The following is a 13,383-nucleotide window of genomic DNA, read 5'->3' as shown; positions in this document are numbered from 1 at the left end:
GTCAGTAAGGGAACATCCACCTATGCTGATTTTAGGTAGAGGAGAGTTTGTTAGCTGTTATCAAAGCCCTAAGGGTATACACAAAGCCTATCAATAGAAAGGATACAAGGAAATAGTGATGCAAGTAACTAGTCAGTTTCTAAACAAATCACAGGTTTGCTTTAACAGTCAGGTGTATAAAGGCCTGTATCTTTAAAACAAACAAACAAACAAACAAACAAACAAACTTTGGGATCTGTGTTTGCATGATTAACTCAACCCTGGAAAGTGCAACACATAAGATGTTACATATGGCTTTGTTGTGTACCCAGCAGTCTGTAACATAAAACATCAAGAGGCTTTCAATAAAACTTCTGAAGCTGATAACATGCAAGATCAAATCTCCTTCTTGTGTACTTATTGGTTTCCTATCTGCTGCCCTTTGCATCAGAATCAGGGCAATGTGACATTTACTTCCTGCATTGGGCTGCCAAGATCCTGAGTCACAGAACCATCAGAGAATCATTTTTGCATCCTCCATGCAGGGTAGGTGCAATGAAGGGATGATCTGCTGCTTTTGGCCCTGTGCCACAGCTGAGCTGTCCTGGGTCCCACAGCTGTCTGTGCTGAGAGCAGACACTCAGGCAATCACAGTGCCCAGGGACCCTCCTCCAGGAACAGGAACAACAGTGACATGAGAACTTTTATGATAAGGTGGAAATCAAATGGGCACTGTGGGGTGGTGGAGAGATTTAGCTGCTGAAATTATTAATGGATATCATCATCTATGTCTTTGTTTCTTGTCTGTAAACCATGGAAAGTGACACTTCTGTGGCTCATCAGGAATCTGTAAGGATAGACAGACTGTGCTCAGTGAAACTGGTAATAAGACAGGTGCACCTAAGATATAGAGAGCTTTGTGTCACTGAATACATTTGGCCTCTTCTATTGATCATGATCTAATCCGATATGTTTAACATGAAGATATAAGTTATGCAAGTTTCCTTTTATAAAAGGAAATGTTATTGGACAGTTATAGATTTTCTCGTTGTTTTCCTCTGTTCAGGATTTGAGTAGATTCTAAAATTATCAAGGAGACTCAAGGCTCTTCTGCAACAACTAGGAGTGCCCATACACACTACCCTGTTATTTCCTCCACATTTTTATTCCATGTCTACATATGGCTTTACATGACAAATTGTAATGGTGCACTGCAAGCTGTTATAGCCTGTTGGGTAAATTATTAACATTTCAAATATATTTATAATTTAATTTCTAAATACTTACTCAAAGGACTACAGTGGCTCTATTGTAATTTATCTTATATTCAATCCAATTTTTGCAACATTTATTAATTCCTTTTATTACTGATTCAGAAGTATAACAGGCCACTTAGAAACAGATTAAAAAGCCTATTTACTCAAAACCAATGTATGCTATTAAGTAAATAAAACATTGTAAAAAAATCCCTGATTATGCGTAGTGTAATAGCCATGCTTACAATTACATATTTCTGTAGTAGACTGTAATATTTAACACATTCTCAGCTGGATTCACCACTCACTGGATTCAACTATGTGTTTACACTCTTGTATGAAACTCAAAAACTTTCTCAGGTGTTTCTACCTTAGCTTTCCACAGTCTTTCTAGCAACATAGAGCAGCTATAATTTGTGCTACCAGACTCCGGGTAAAGAAATGTGTTGAACAGCAGCTTCTGGCTGCTCTCACAAGACACTTGGCTGCTGTAGCTACATGGAGTTTTTCACATATTCAGTTGAGATCAAGAGGTTTCAGCATATTAAAGGACATAGGTTTCTTATTTATTTTTTTTTCCCCATACAATACAAGAGAGGGATAAATAGTTTCACCAAAGAACAGTACCAAAAACAGAGGGCTTTACATTTCCTTTCTATTCTGCTAAGCCAACAGCTGGAAAAGGATGACTCTTGTTCTTATTGGTTAATTTACAGCAGCTGCACGAATACTCCCTTAAAGTCACACAAGGTTGGAAACAGTCTTATTCTAAATTCCAGCAATCAAATTCCAACAATAAATTCCAGGCACCTTTATTTAAGCACCCAGAGTGCATGCTCTGAAAGGGTCTAGGGAGCCTGGGGTAACTCTGCTTATCATGACAGCAAGATTATGACTCCATTTTTATTGAAGTCAGGAGAAGAAATAGCTGCAGCTTTTTCTTTCCACGTAACTCAGCATTTGTTAGGAAATGCTGTCATTTTCATGTGAGCTCAGGCATGGAAACTAAGGCCTATGTTCCCTATCACAGGATTATATTGCATACCAAGCCTTATATTTGAGAAAGTAAGAACGTGCAAACTTGTAGAATATGCAAAATCCCCTCCAGAGATAGGAAGGAGCATGGGTAGGTAAATATATCTGACTACTAGGTGTAGTAACCAAGAAGGTGAAAAATAACCTATGTGTTTTTGACAAGGGGTGTCAGAGGCTTCTCTCACGACTCCACACAATCATTGAGCCAGCCCACAACTTCTGCTATGACATGCCATAGGATAGCAACCAGGTGTAAATGTGTATTGTTATGACAATATATGAAATAATGTTGGCTGCCAGAAACATTGGACAAGCCTGTGGCTTAAATCAACTCAACCAGAATCCATTAAATTATTTAATTTTTGTCCATCCAGCTATTGATTGTACTTACAGTGCAAGAACAGCAGTGACAGCAGCAGTCCTGAGAATCTGAACACAATTATTAAAAGACACTGCTTGGCAAAGTGAATGGATGTCTGATCAGAAAGACTTAAAACAATAAATCTTTTACAGCACTGATTCAGTCTTTGTGAAATGACTAACTGATTGCCAGAGACTTTTAATGTCAAAACATCAGATTGTGCATGTGCCTGAAAATAAGAATGCATTGTAATATTGGTGTCTTTTATTTTTTCCTGGCAGTAAGGAAATGTTTTCAGGTGTTACAAAAGAGTATGTGTGATATGAGAAATGAGGATAGCACAGACTACTGCTCAAAGGGGAATGCTAATGTGTTATTATGGGAATGACAACATACTCACTGTGCATTTGTGGTGCAGTGGGTTTCTATATCCAGGTAGATGGTTAATTCATCTCTCTAACACATGACCTATATCGATGGCACAACAGCCTCCTAGCCATTAAGGTTGCTGCATAAAGGGACACAAATATATTTTCAAGAGTCTGGGGCCTGGAATGTGCATCTATTTAGCCATAGATGCCTTTACTTTTGCCTTGCAGACTTTCTGGAGCATGAGAACATGAGAGAGTGAGTTTGCCCTCTCCTGGTTTGCCAGTGGCATCATAAGGTTTGCAGATGTGGTTCAACTACCTGTGAGTAAAGTCTTTCTGACAAGCAGAAGCAATGAGGTGAATAGAGCACATACTTATGCTTAATTTCAGTCTAGATATGCAGATAAGTAAGTTCATGTGGCTGTCTTCATGGTTCAGAGTATAGGTGAAGAAGGAAGAAGAATGGATAGAAAATTTGAAGCTATCAGAGCCTCTCTGTATGGTCAGTGTAGCGCAACTGGCACAAAGCAAAGCTGAAATCCACTGGTGGATTTCTGACAAGTGAGAAGGGGTTGGCAGAACTGATCCACAGAGAACTAAAGCACTTTGTCGTGGCTCTGGAGGCACTACCTCCCTGGCTGCTGGTCCTTACCTGCCTGCTCTGGTGCCTCCTCCAGCCCTGCCTATGGCTCTAGTTCTGCCCAGCCTGGGGCCAGCCATCCCGGTCACTATCCTCAGGTGCTCAGGCAGTGCAGGAGGGTGCCTTGGAAGGAACAGCACTGCCTGTGCTGTGGTTGTCCTCATCTCCTGGCTTGTCCTTCCCTATGAAGCTGCATTGCTCCTGCTGCTCTCTGGCACATTTGTAGGACCAGCCTCATCCCCAGGAAAAGCAGCACCTGCATGTGGGCAATACCCCAAATCTGTCTGGTGCAGACTGTCAGTTGTACACACCTGACTTTCTAAGCATGCAGTAAACTGTGTGCCAAAAGTTACTGCAGCACTATCTGATCTCAAGAGCCCAGGTGCTTGTAAGGTTTTCAAGAGTGCTCTAGAAGTATTGCAAAGCAGGCTTGCAAAAGGCAGAAGTAAAATGAGCTGAAAGCTAATTTCCAGCTTTTGTTAGGATATAAACAAGGGAATAAAACCAATCACACTACTGTACAATGTGCCTTTGTCCTCAGTGTTCTGTACCAATGCATAAGAAACATGTACTACAGTATCTTTGAGATGGATTCTTTGTACTAGATATTAATGACTTTCATTGCAGGCTTCCACTAAGGGCAGCTCTAGAGGTGGACTGAGTTAGAAGTGGGAGTGGGAAAGCCCAAGAAGACGTGGGACAAGAGAGAGAAGTAATTTGAGAAATGATGAGAAGGTAGCTAGTTTTCCAAAAAGTCTCCATCAAGCTGAGAAAGGCAGAGCAGTAAGGGTAAAGTATAGAGAATATGAGTAGTAAAACTAGTAGGATTCTTTATGAGCATACTTGGACTGTCCTCTCTGCCAGCTTCCTCTGCTCCTTGGCAGACAGACTGAAGAACACAAGCCTGTCTGTCTTTGTAGGACCACAGAGGGTCTGCTTACATCCTGATTTGCTACAAGTATTTGGGGAAAAATTGCCAGCTGCATTCCTCAGAGGCAGAGAGGAGCAGAGCAAAGAGACAAAGGCAAGTTCACAGTTGACAGAATATCCCTCCGGACATCAGTTAGTGACAATGCCGATGCAGTGTTGATTGGGCTTTAATTGTCAGTCTTTAAAGGACTCTTTTGTGGTAGTGAGAAAACCACAAGACAGATCCCTGTCTCTTCCCTTACATGCTGCAGTAGCAGAGGTTGACGAAGGAGCAGATTCCTCCTGTTTCGAATCCCTTTACCAGATTCCAGAAAACATTAACAGAAGAGATGTAGAGCGTTTGTTTCTCAATACCAGCCCTGTTGCATCAGACCCTACTGCAGTAAGGATCATCTGTCTTGAGCCTTGCTAGGTTCAAAGACTGTAAACAAAGGTTGTTATTCCTTTTCTACCAAAAGGAAGTCACATGAGGTTAGAGTTTTAGTATACAAACCATAGTTACAACACTAATGACTGTTTGATTGCAACAATGTTATTTTTGCAAGAGGCTTGAAAGGTTTTGCACTGTATTTAGCTTGAACAGTTGCCATGTAAGATGTTGCTGGTGCTATTCTTATTTTTGCCTTTGTAAGTGTGGCTTTACAATTTTGAATGCAGAAATAAAATAAATGCTTCTCCACAGGTTGTGGTTTACATTTTGCCTAACATCTTACTGAAAAATTTCATAAGACCTGTTTGTAATAAAAAGTAAAATCCATTGTCATGATCACTCCAATGGAAATGCATAGTACTTATGTATTACCTTAATACCAGTTTGTTTAAGGAAACATACAGGAAACAAATTTCTGCCACTTGAAGTAAGTTCTTTAGTCACATGTTTCATTACCCACTTCCTACATTGTACATAAGCCTTGCTAGAATAGCCACATCTGGCTCTTGTTGCATTTACACAGTTATAGCAGTGTGTAAGGCTGGACTCAGATTCTTCTTCTCCCGTAGTTAGACTACAGGGACAAAAGCGTATTTTTTAAATGTTATAATACAAGAAAAAAAAAAACCACACCAAAAACAAACAAACAAACAAAACCAAACAACAACAAAAAAAAACAACCACCTTCATTAGAGCAGAAAACAAATATGAAAATGAGAATTAAGACTAGGTATAAAATGAAGGATTTAGTGTGTCTAAGAGTTATTATTGAAACTGCTGCTGAAATCAGTAACAAAATTTAGCCCTCGTTATCTGCAGCATTTATGTTTGATCAGATGTTGAAGTGGAGGTCTGCCTATAGCGAACTGTTCTTTTTATGCTCTGAAATACAAGAACATAAACTCTGTGACACAGAATAATATATGAATATATGTTTTCTTCCATTGTTGGGGGGCTTCAAAACAGCACAATACTGCACTGTCTAGTCTTGAAATCCTTGTTTTAATAAAAGCTGTTCTGGCCTCTCAAAGATGTGCTCTTGTTAAAAGCATGGAAAAGAATCACAGTCACACGCTTATACATATATATATTCACACACGTATATATATATATATGAATGTATATGGTCAACTACATGGAGGGCATTTGCAATGGTGGTGGCAAATAAACAATTTTAATTCCTTTCAACTTAGTTTTCATTATATAAAAATTTCAATAGCGTGATAATGGCTACCATCTCTGTTTTTGCAAGATAAAATCTTACTATTTTACAGTGCTGGGTTCCTTGATGACAATTGCCTGTGATTTAGAGGAAATGAGCAGTTCTACCAAACTTACTGTTTAAAGTGTTGTAGGTAGTGTGCAGTCTCTGTCTCAGATGTGTGGCATCTGTGACAAATAGACTACCACACATTCTGCAGAAAGGTTGATGGAGGAAAGGTGAAGTCATCTTGGTTCCTGTCTGCAAAAACTGAACCCTTACATCTTGATAGAGTGTCAAGCATGGAAAAAAGCATGCCATGCTCTTGTACCACATTCATACCTAGCACTTAGAAGGTCATTGGGTGCCAAAAGCTAATAAACTGAATTATTTATCTGAGAAAGTATAGCATGTTGTCCTGTTAAATGTCACTTTAACATTTAGAAACACAAGGATAGCAATTCCAGGTCAGATAGATGGTCCATCTGGTCTGGTTACCCAGAGAAAGGTCAAAAAGTCAGTGAAGCAAAAATACCTGCTTCTGGAGAAGTTTCTTCTTGATTCCTTACCACCTTTTGCCCTTACATGTATTTGCTTTTTTTCCTTTCAAAATCTTCTGTGTGTGCTTGTTCCAGTTGCTTCCTGAAGGTAGACCTGTGGATGAGAAGTACAGGTGACAGCACAAGCTGGCATGCATCCTGCAGGCAAGGGTGTTGGAGGTGTCCTTCAGTGTGACATGTTCTAGGACCCCAAGTATGGTCAGCAGATTTGATACCAATCAACATTTTCAAGGTAATGGAAGGTAAAGCTGTCATCTGCAAAGAAGGCATGTGTGTGGGCCATGGCTGGAGGGGAGGATGTGTTGAGCTCATGGATGTTCTAGGGTCTGCTATTTCACCTTAATGGAACTGCAAGCATTGTCATTATCTGTGGGAAAGTAAAATACATTCCTGAATCTCAATTTATTCTTGGTCTCCTGTGATATATTTAGCAATAAGTTCCACAGGTTATTGATGTATTTTGATATGTATTATTTATTCATGGTGTATTTCTGAACATGTTAATGAATGTAACTTGATTTCGCTTTTAAGGAGGATAAATAAGAACTCTTCTTTCTTCACTCTTACTGTCATTTTTTATATGCTTTTCTACTGTCTTCTGTAAGACTGTTCCAATCTGTTGAATTCAGTGTCAGACTCCCAACAACACAGATGATGTGAACTTTAAGAAAGGATATAATAAAGTAGGGGATATTATGAATAAAAGCTACACATCAACCTAAGTCACCCACAATTTTATTTTTTTTTTTTTAAGCTGAACAGGAACACTAAGGATGTGTAATATGTTCCTCCTCCTTTTTTCTTTTCCACCCCCACTAAGAAGAACTTTGGAAGGAACAAGTCTCCTTGAACAGCCAAAACCACCAAACACTACTGCAGCTCAGGAAATAACTTCTGAAAGAAGTTTAATTTCTGAATCACCAGTTAGGAAGAAGACAAACTTAGTTAAACATTTAACATTAAAGTTTAACTAAAAGATCTCTGCCTGTTCAAATACTTAGAAGTGGAAGCTTTGATGTCCTTAATTTATGAGTATGAAATGAATGTACTAACTGAAAATAGAAGTGGTATTTTGTAAAAAAAAAAAAAAAAAGCCCACATGTTCTTTGGTTTCAGAATCAGAATTGAGCTTTATACTTTACTTTGCCCCTGGTCTGGTTGGCATTTTACACTCAGTCATTTCCCACCACAAGGTTTTCTCTGAGGACTTAAATATTTTGAGGTTCTTTTTTTTTTTTTTTTTCTGGGTTCTGAGACATTAGAGTGTTTTTTCCTCTCCCACGTGATGAAGATTGGAAAAATACTTAAGAAAATATAGGATACATACAGATTTAGTTGTTAAGGATGTAAAATAACATATCCACGTTCACCTCTGTGCCTGGGAAGATCATGGAACAGATCCTCCTAGAAGCTATGCTCAGGCACATGGAAGACAGGGAGGTGAGTTGAGACAGGCAGCATGGCTTCACCAAGGGAAGTCCTGCCTGACCAGCCTAATGGCCTTCTATGATGGAGTAATTACATCAGTGAAAAGGGAAGGGCAATGGATGTCATCTATCTGGACTTCTGTAAAACCTTTGACATGGTCCATCCACAACATCCTTCTCTCTAAATTGCAGAGATGTGGATTTGATGGATGGACTGTTTGGTGGATGAGAAAATGGTTGGATGATCACATCCAGAGGGTAGTGATCAATGGCTCAATGGCTGGATAGGCACCGGTGACAAGTGGTGTCTCTCAGGGGTCCATATTGGGAGCAGTACTATTTAACATCTTCATCAGTGCCATAGACAATGGGATTGAGTGCACCCTCAGCAAGTTTGTGGCTGACACCAAGCTGAGTGGTGCAGTTAGCACACCTGAGGGATGCCATCCAGAGGGACCTGAAGAAGCTCAAGAAGTGGGCCCATGTGGACATCATGAGGTTCAACAAGACCAAGCGTAAGGTCATGCACCTAGTTTGAAGCAACTTTCAGTATCGGTACAGGCTGGGGCATGAAGAGGTTGAGAACAGCATTGATGAGAAGGACTTGGGGGTACTTCTGGATGAAAGGCTCAACATGAGCCAGCAATGTGCATTTGTAACCCAGAAAGCCAATCATATCCTGGGCTGCATCAAAAGGAGCATGGCCAGGAGGTTGAGGCAGGTGATTCTGCCCCTCTACTCTGCTCTGGTGAGACCCCACCTGGACTCCTGTGTCCCGCACTGGAGCCCTCAGTACAGGAAAGACATGGACCTGTTGGAGAGAGTCCAGAGGAGGCCACCAAGGTGATCAGAGGCAGGGATGGAACACCTCTCCTATGAGGACAGGCCGAGAAAGTTGGAGTTGTTCAGCTTAGAGAAGGCTCTGGGGAGACCTTATTATGGCCTTTCAGTACCTAAAAGTGACCTGTAAGAAAGATGAAGATAGACTTTTAGCAGAGTCTGTTATGATAGGACAAGGGGTAATGGTTTTAAACTAAAGGAGGGTAAGATTCAGGCTAGACACAAGGGAGAATTTTTTTACAATAGGGGTGGTAAAATGCTGGAACAGGTTTCCCAGAGGAGTGGTAGATGTCCCATCCCTGGAGACATTCAACACCAGGCTTGATGGGGCTTTGAGCAACCTGATCTAGTTGAACATGTCCCTGCTCGTTGTAAGGGCGTTGGACTAGATGACCTTTGAAGGTCTCTTCCAACTCAAACTATGCCATGATTCTCTGATTCCGTGATAATCCCCAAATATCACAATAAAATCATGTGAGTTGCTAGCACTGCACACAATTAAAATCATACTGAAATGCAGGAATTCAAAGAGTCATGGCATGAAGAAAACAAACACACACTCTCTCTCCAGATGGTTCACCAACACTTGAACATATCACAGAGAAGGGAATGAGGATTACCTAGTGAAAGTTCTCACAGTGGTTTGAAGAACATTGCTAATTAACTTTTAGTCTTTATTATTTAATTGTGAAGTCCTCCAGATCTCATGTAGCTTGGGACTTTATTATACACTCCAAATTCAGCCTAATTTCAGTGAAAGGTTTATGTACCTTTCAAGGTAATTTGCAGTTAGCAAATAACAGAAGCTTTGTTAAGAATTTGCTGTGAATACAATTAGGACTAAATCATAGGAATTGTGATTTGTAAGACATTTAGGTTGGTCTTTTGTGTGTATGTCTGTTGACTGCACTCAACTAAACTCAAACTTTCATATTTCTCATTAAATGGAAACCCGCAAATATGTTTTGAAAAGAGAAAAAAAAAAAAAAAAAAGAAAATAATTCAAATAAAATACGCTTCCTAGGGACTTAAAGTTGCTGAGTAAAAAAAAGACGTTCTTGTCAGTTCTGCCTCTGATGGCAGGTTCTTCCAGCTACTGAAGGGATCTCTGGATATGGGACAGCACAGCCTTGCTCTAGGCACTGTCTTAAGCCAGGGACTCAGGTTCTTCCCACTGCCATTGACTCATTCAGACCTTGGCAGGACTAATGTTATTTTTATAAATTAATTTTTTTCCTAAGAATTCAGGGATAACTCTTCCCTGATCTCATCGCAAAAAAAGGAAGAAAAAGATGAGGAGTGAGGAGAAGCCTCTGTCAGCTAAAATATCTGAGCTTTGCAGACTCTGAGACCAAAAGAGACTGTTCAGAGGAGCTAGTCTGACCTCTTGCATAACACAGGTCAAAAATCCTCCACAAGTAATTTCTACATTAAGCCTATTATTTCTACTTGAACTACAGTATGCTCTTCACTCTCATTAGTGGTGTTTCTTCCTTATTATTATTAGAAATGCTTTTATACTAATAATGTTATTTGTATAGGTTGCAAATATTCAATATTTAGCTTGAAATAAAATGTGATGCCAGCTTTGAACAATTTATAATCTAATCTTTCTTTGCTGTGATGTCTGACATTGTCTGGACTCTTTACTGCAGTGTAATACTTTTTATTTACTGAATAACATTGTACCTATTTTTCCTTTTTTTTTTTTTTTTTTCCTCTGTTTGTTTTTCCAATCTGTCTGGATTTATCTAATGTTTGGGGGTTTTTTATATTTTTTTTCTGGGGGGGGGGAGAGTGTGTTTTTTTGTTGTTTTGTTTTTCTTTTATATATATATATATATATATATATGTATTATTTATAAGCTGTTTATCTCGTCTTTAACTTTAAAAATTATCCTTTGCTTTATAAGACTCACCTGGGACAGCCAGCCAAACAACTCAGAGCTCTTTCACTTAAAAAGAAAGAAAAGCTCAGCGTTTACTCTCTAGGCAGATTTCTTGGAACTTGTCCACCACTAGTTTAAATTATCTTCATGAGGCTGTTGTTAGCAGTTGCACTGTTGCATTATGCATGATTCCTGACTGCTCCTAGTATGAACAAACCACACAGTGTTTGGTTAGTGGTTTTCAATTTTATGCTAAGCTGTACAATTTGTTGGTGTTATTTAGGTTAATATGCTATTATTTTGCATATTTATAACTCACCCATTACATTTTTATTAATAATGATGTCATGTTTGGTAGCAAGGATCAATAAGACCTCTAGTGTGTAATGTTTACATATTTATATTATTACAGTATAATAAGTCTCTTAGGCAGCTCTCTGCATTGAATCACTTTGTAGATACATCTTTCAGGTAATTTCATGCTTGCAGTGGCTGCCTGAATAGCAATGATACACAGTGCTGAGATGAAATCTAACCTGCAACTAGCATTTAGGTATCAGAAAAAGCAATCTATCTTCAATGTCTGCATCAGATAATAAATGGTGATGCATTACATCCATTTCCACTTCCACTGCATGGATTCTCGTTTACCTATTATGCTTTGCCCTTCCACAAGTGGTATTTTCTTTAGCATTACTATGAAGAGCACTTCTGCACTCTATCCCCTAGTCATTCCTTCTACAGAGATATATTGATCTTGTGGATATGTACAGCATCTCTTGGAAGAAAACATTCAGATTCTTCCTTGTAAAATGCCCCTTCCTACTCTCCAGATGCTTTACTTCCCTCTGCATTGGCAGAAAGGTTCCTTAGTTGGTGCTATACCCTGCAAAACAACAGCAATATCATGAAAAAAAGAAATGTTGCCCCTGTTAGTGAGTAAACCACTTTCCTGACCCCTTCACACACCAGTGACCCCGACTCAGTGGCAGAAGTACGGAGCTGCACACCGGCAGCTGGTTGTTATAACTGGAAACCCTTTGGGCAAAAAGATTTTTTTGCTGATCTCACACTATACTGCTTATTCTCACTAATAATAGTGATCACTGTAGTGTGAATGAGTATCACTGACTAATTATATAGAGCTAAATTATGTCCTGTTAAGTCCTTAATGAGTGCAAGAAGCAATCCCTCTCACCTGTTCATCTGCCTGTGTGTTTGTGCAGGAGCATGCAAAGCTGCAGTGGTGCATTGGAGTGTGCAGACACCTTCCCTGCAATGCTGGCCAGCTGAAGATGGATGGGAAAAGCTGAAGTCACCTCTTCTCCAGTGGTTCTCTACCCTGCCTCCCTGTGCCCTGTGAGGACACAGGCACATCCTGACCCCCTGACCCAAACCAGAGCTTCCTGAACAAGAGTCCAGTAGGTAAGCTCTTTCAGGTTGTGTAGAGGAAACACAGTGGTAGGCTCTGAAGTCTGCAAACATGTTGAAAGGTCATTCAAACTGACTGGCACTGCCAAATCTATTGTCAGAAAGTGTCAGAACATGATGAAAAAAGCAAAATGGAAGTAAGTTTTTATTTAATATTGCAGAATAAGAAACAGGTCAATAAGTATAGCATTTCACAAAATTTCACTCTTGTGTTCCTTCTAAAGGTGTCTTGCTGGCTCACAGTGGACTCCTATTCCTCTGTGAAAATGCTTTTAGTTTATGATGTTTTACCTCAAGGGAAGAAATGTTACCCAGGACATTCTTACTGAGGCCCCAGAGTAGCGACGGAAAGCTGGATCATGGAAACTTTATCTAAACAGATAGCTTCTTCTCTTTTCACTCATCATTCTTTAGGTACTTTCATTTATTATTTTAAGCACTTAGTTCTTGAGGTTTCTAGGCTTTTGTCTTTTACAGTAAACATTTTCCTTTCTTTAACAATGTTAAAAAATATTCCTTGTTTAAGAAAGTCATGTCATAGCACAAGACTTACAATGCAACTCTGAGAAAAGTTGAACTTTGGTGATATGGGCTGTGGTGAACAGCCTCAGCTATGTCTGACAAAAATGCAGATCAAAAAAAACTCCCACGACCAGCCAAACTCTGTCAGGAATTGTACCTATGGATACAGCAGTGATTCCTGGAACAGTAACCTAAGAACACACATGCATTTCCTTTCTCTCCTCTGCCCTCCTTTTTCTCAAAAGTCATCCTTTGATCAGAGCCATGCCTTCTTGCAGAGGTGTTGCAGGAAGCCAGAGGTACAGAAGGTCTCTGAAAGGCTTGGGCATACATCCTCCTCTAGAGAATGTCAATTCGATGTCTGAGGTCATTTTTCAATTTCAGTTCCAAGAAAAATCAGATTTACACAGTGTTCCTAACATTTGTAACTCTAGAGAGAAGAACAGTACACAAATTTTATTATTTGCTTTTTTAGGATACATTGGTAATGAGTCAAACACTAGTGACTAAT

General features: G+C 39.5%; 1 long non-coding RNA gene across 1 annotated transcript in view; it reads left to right on the top strand.

Moving 5' to 3' along the window:
* Positions 1–6,850: 6,850 nt before the first annotated feature.
* LOC135578844 (uncharacterized) overlaps positions 6,851–13,383 on the top strand; it is a 62,307-nt gene continuing 55,774 nt past the window's right edge. Inside the window, exons 1-2 of the long non-coding RNA XR_010470984.1 lie at positions 6,851–6,995; positions 12,146–12,344. This is a non-coding gene — a long non-coding RNA (uncharacterized LOC135578844). The remainder of the gene's footprint in view (positions 6,996–12,145; positions 12,345–13,383) is intronic.

The sequence above is a fragment of the Columba livia genome, chromosome 2 (assembly GCF_036013475.1).
Source record: "Columba livia isolate bColLiv1 breed racing homer chromosome 2, bColLiv1.pat.W.v2, whole genome shotgun sequence".
In the NCBI taxonomy this organism is placed as follows: Eukaryota; Metazoa; Chordata; class Aves; order Columbiformes; family Columbidae; genus Columba; species Columba livia.
The sequence above is the reverse complement of the archived record's forward strand: the minus strand, read 5'-3'. Positions and strand labels throughout refer to the sequence as shown.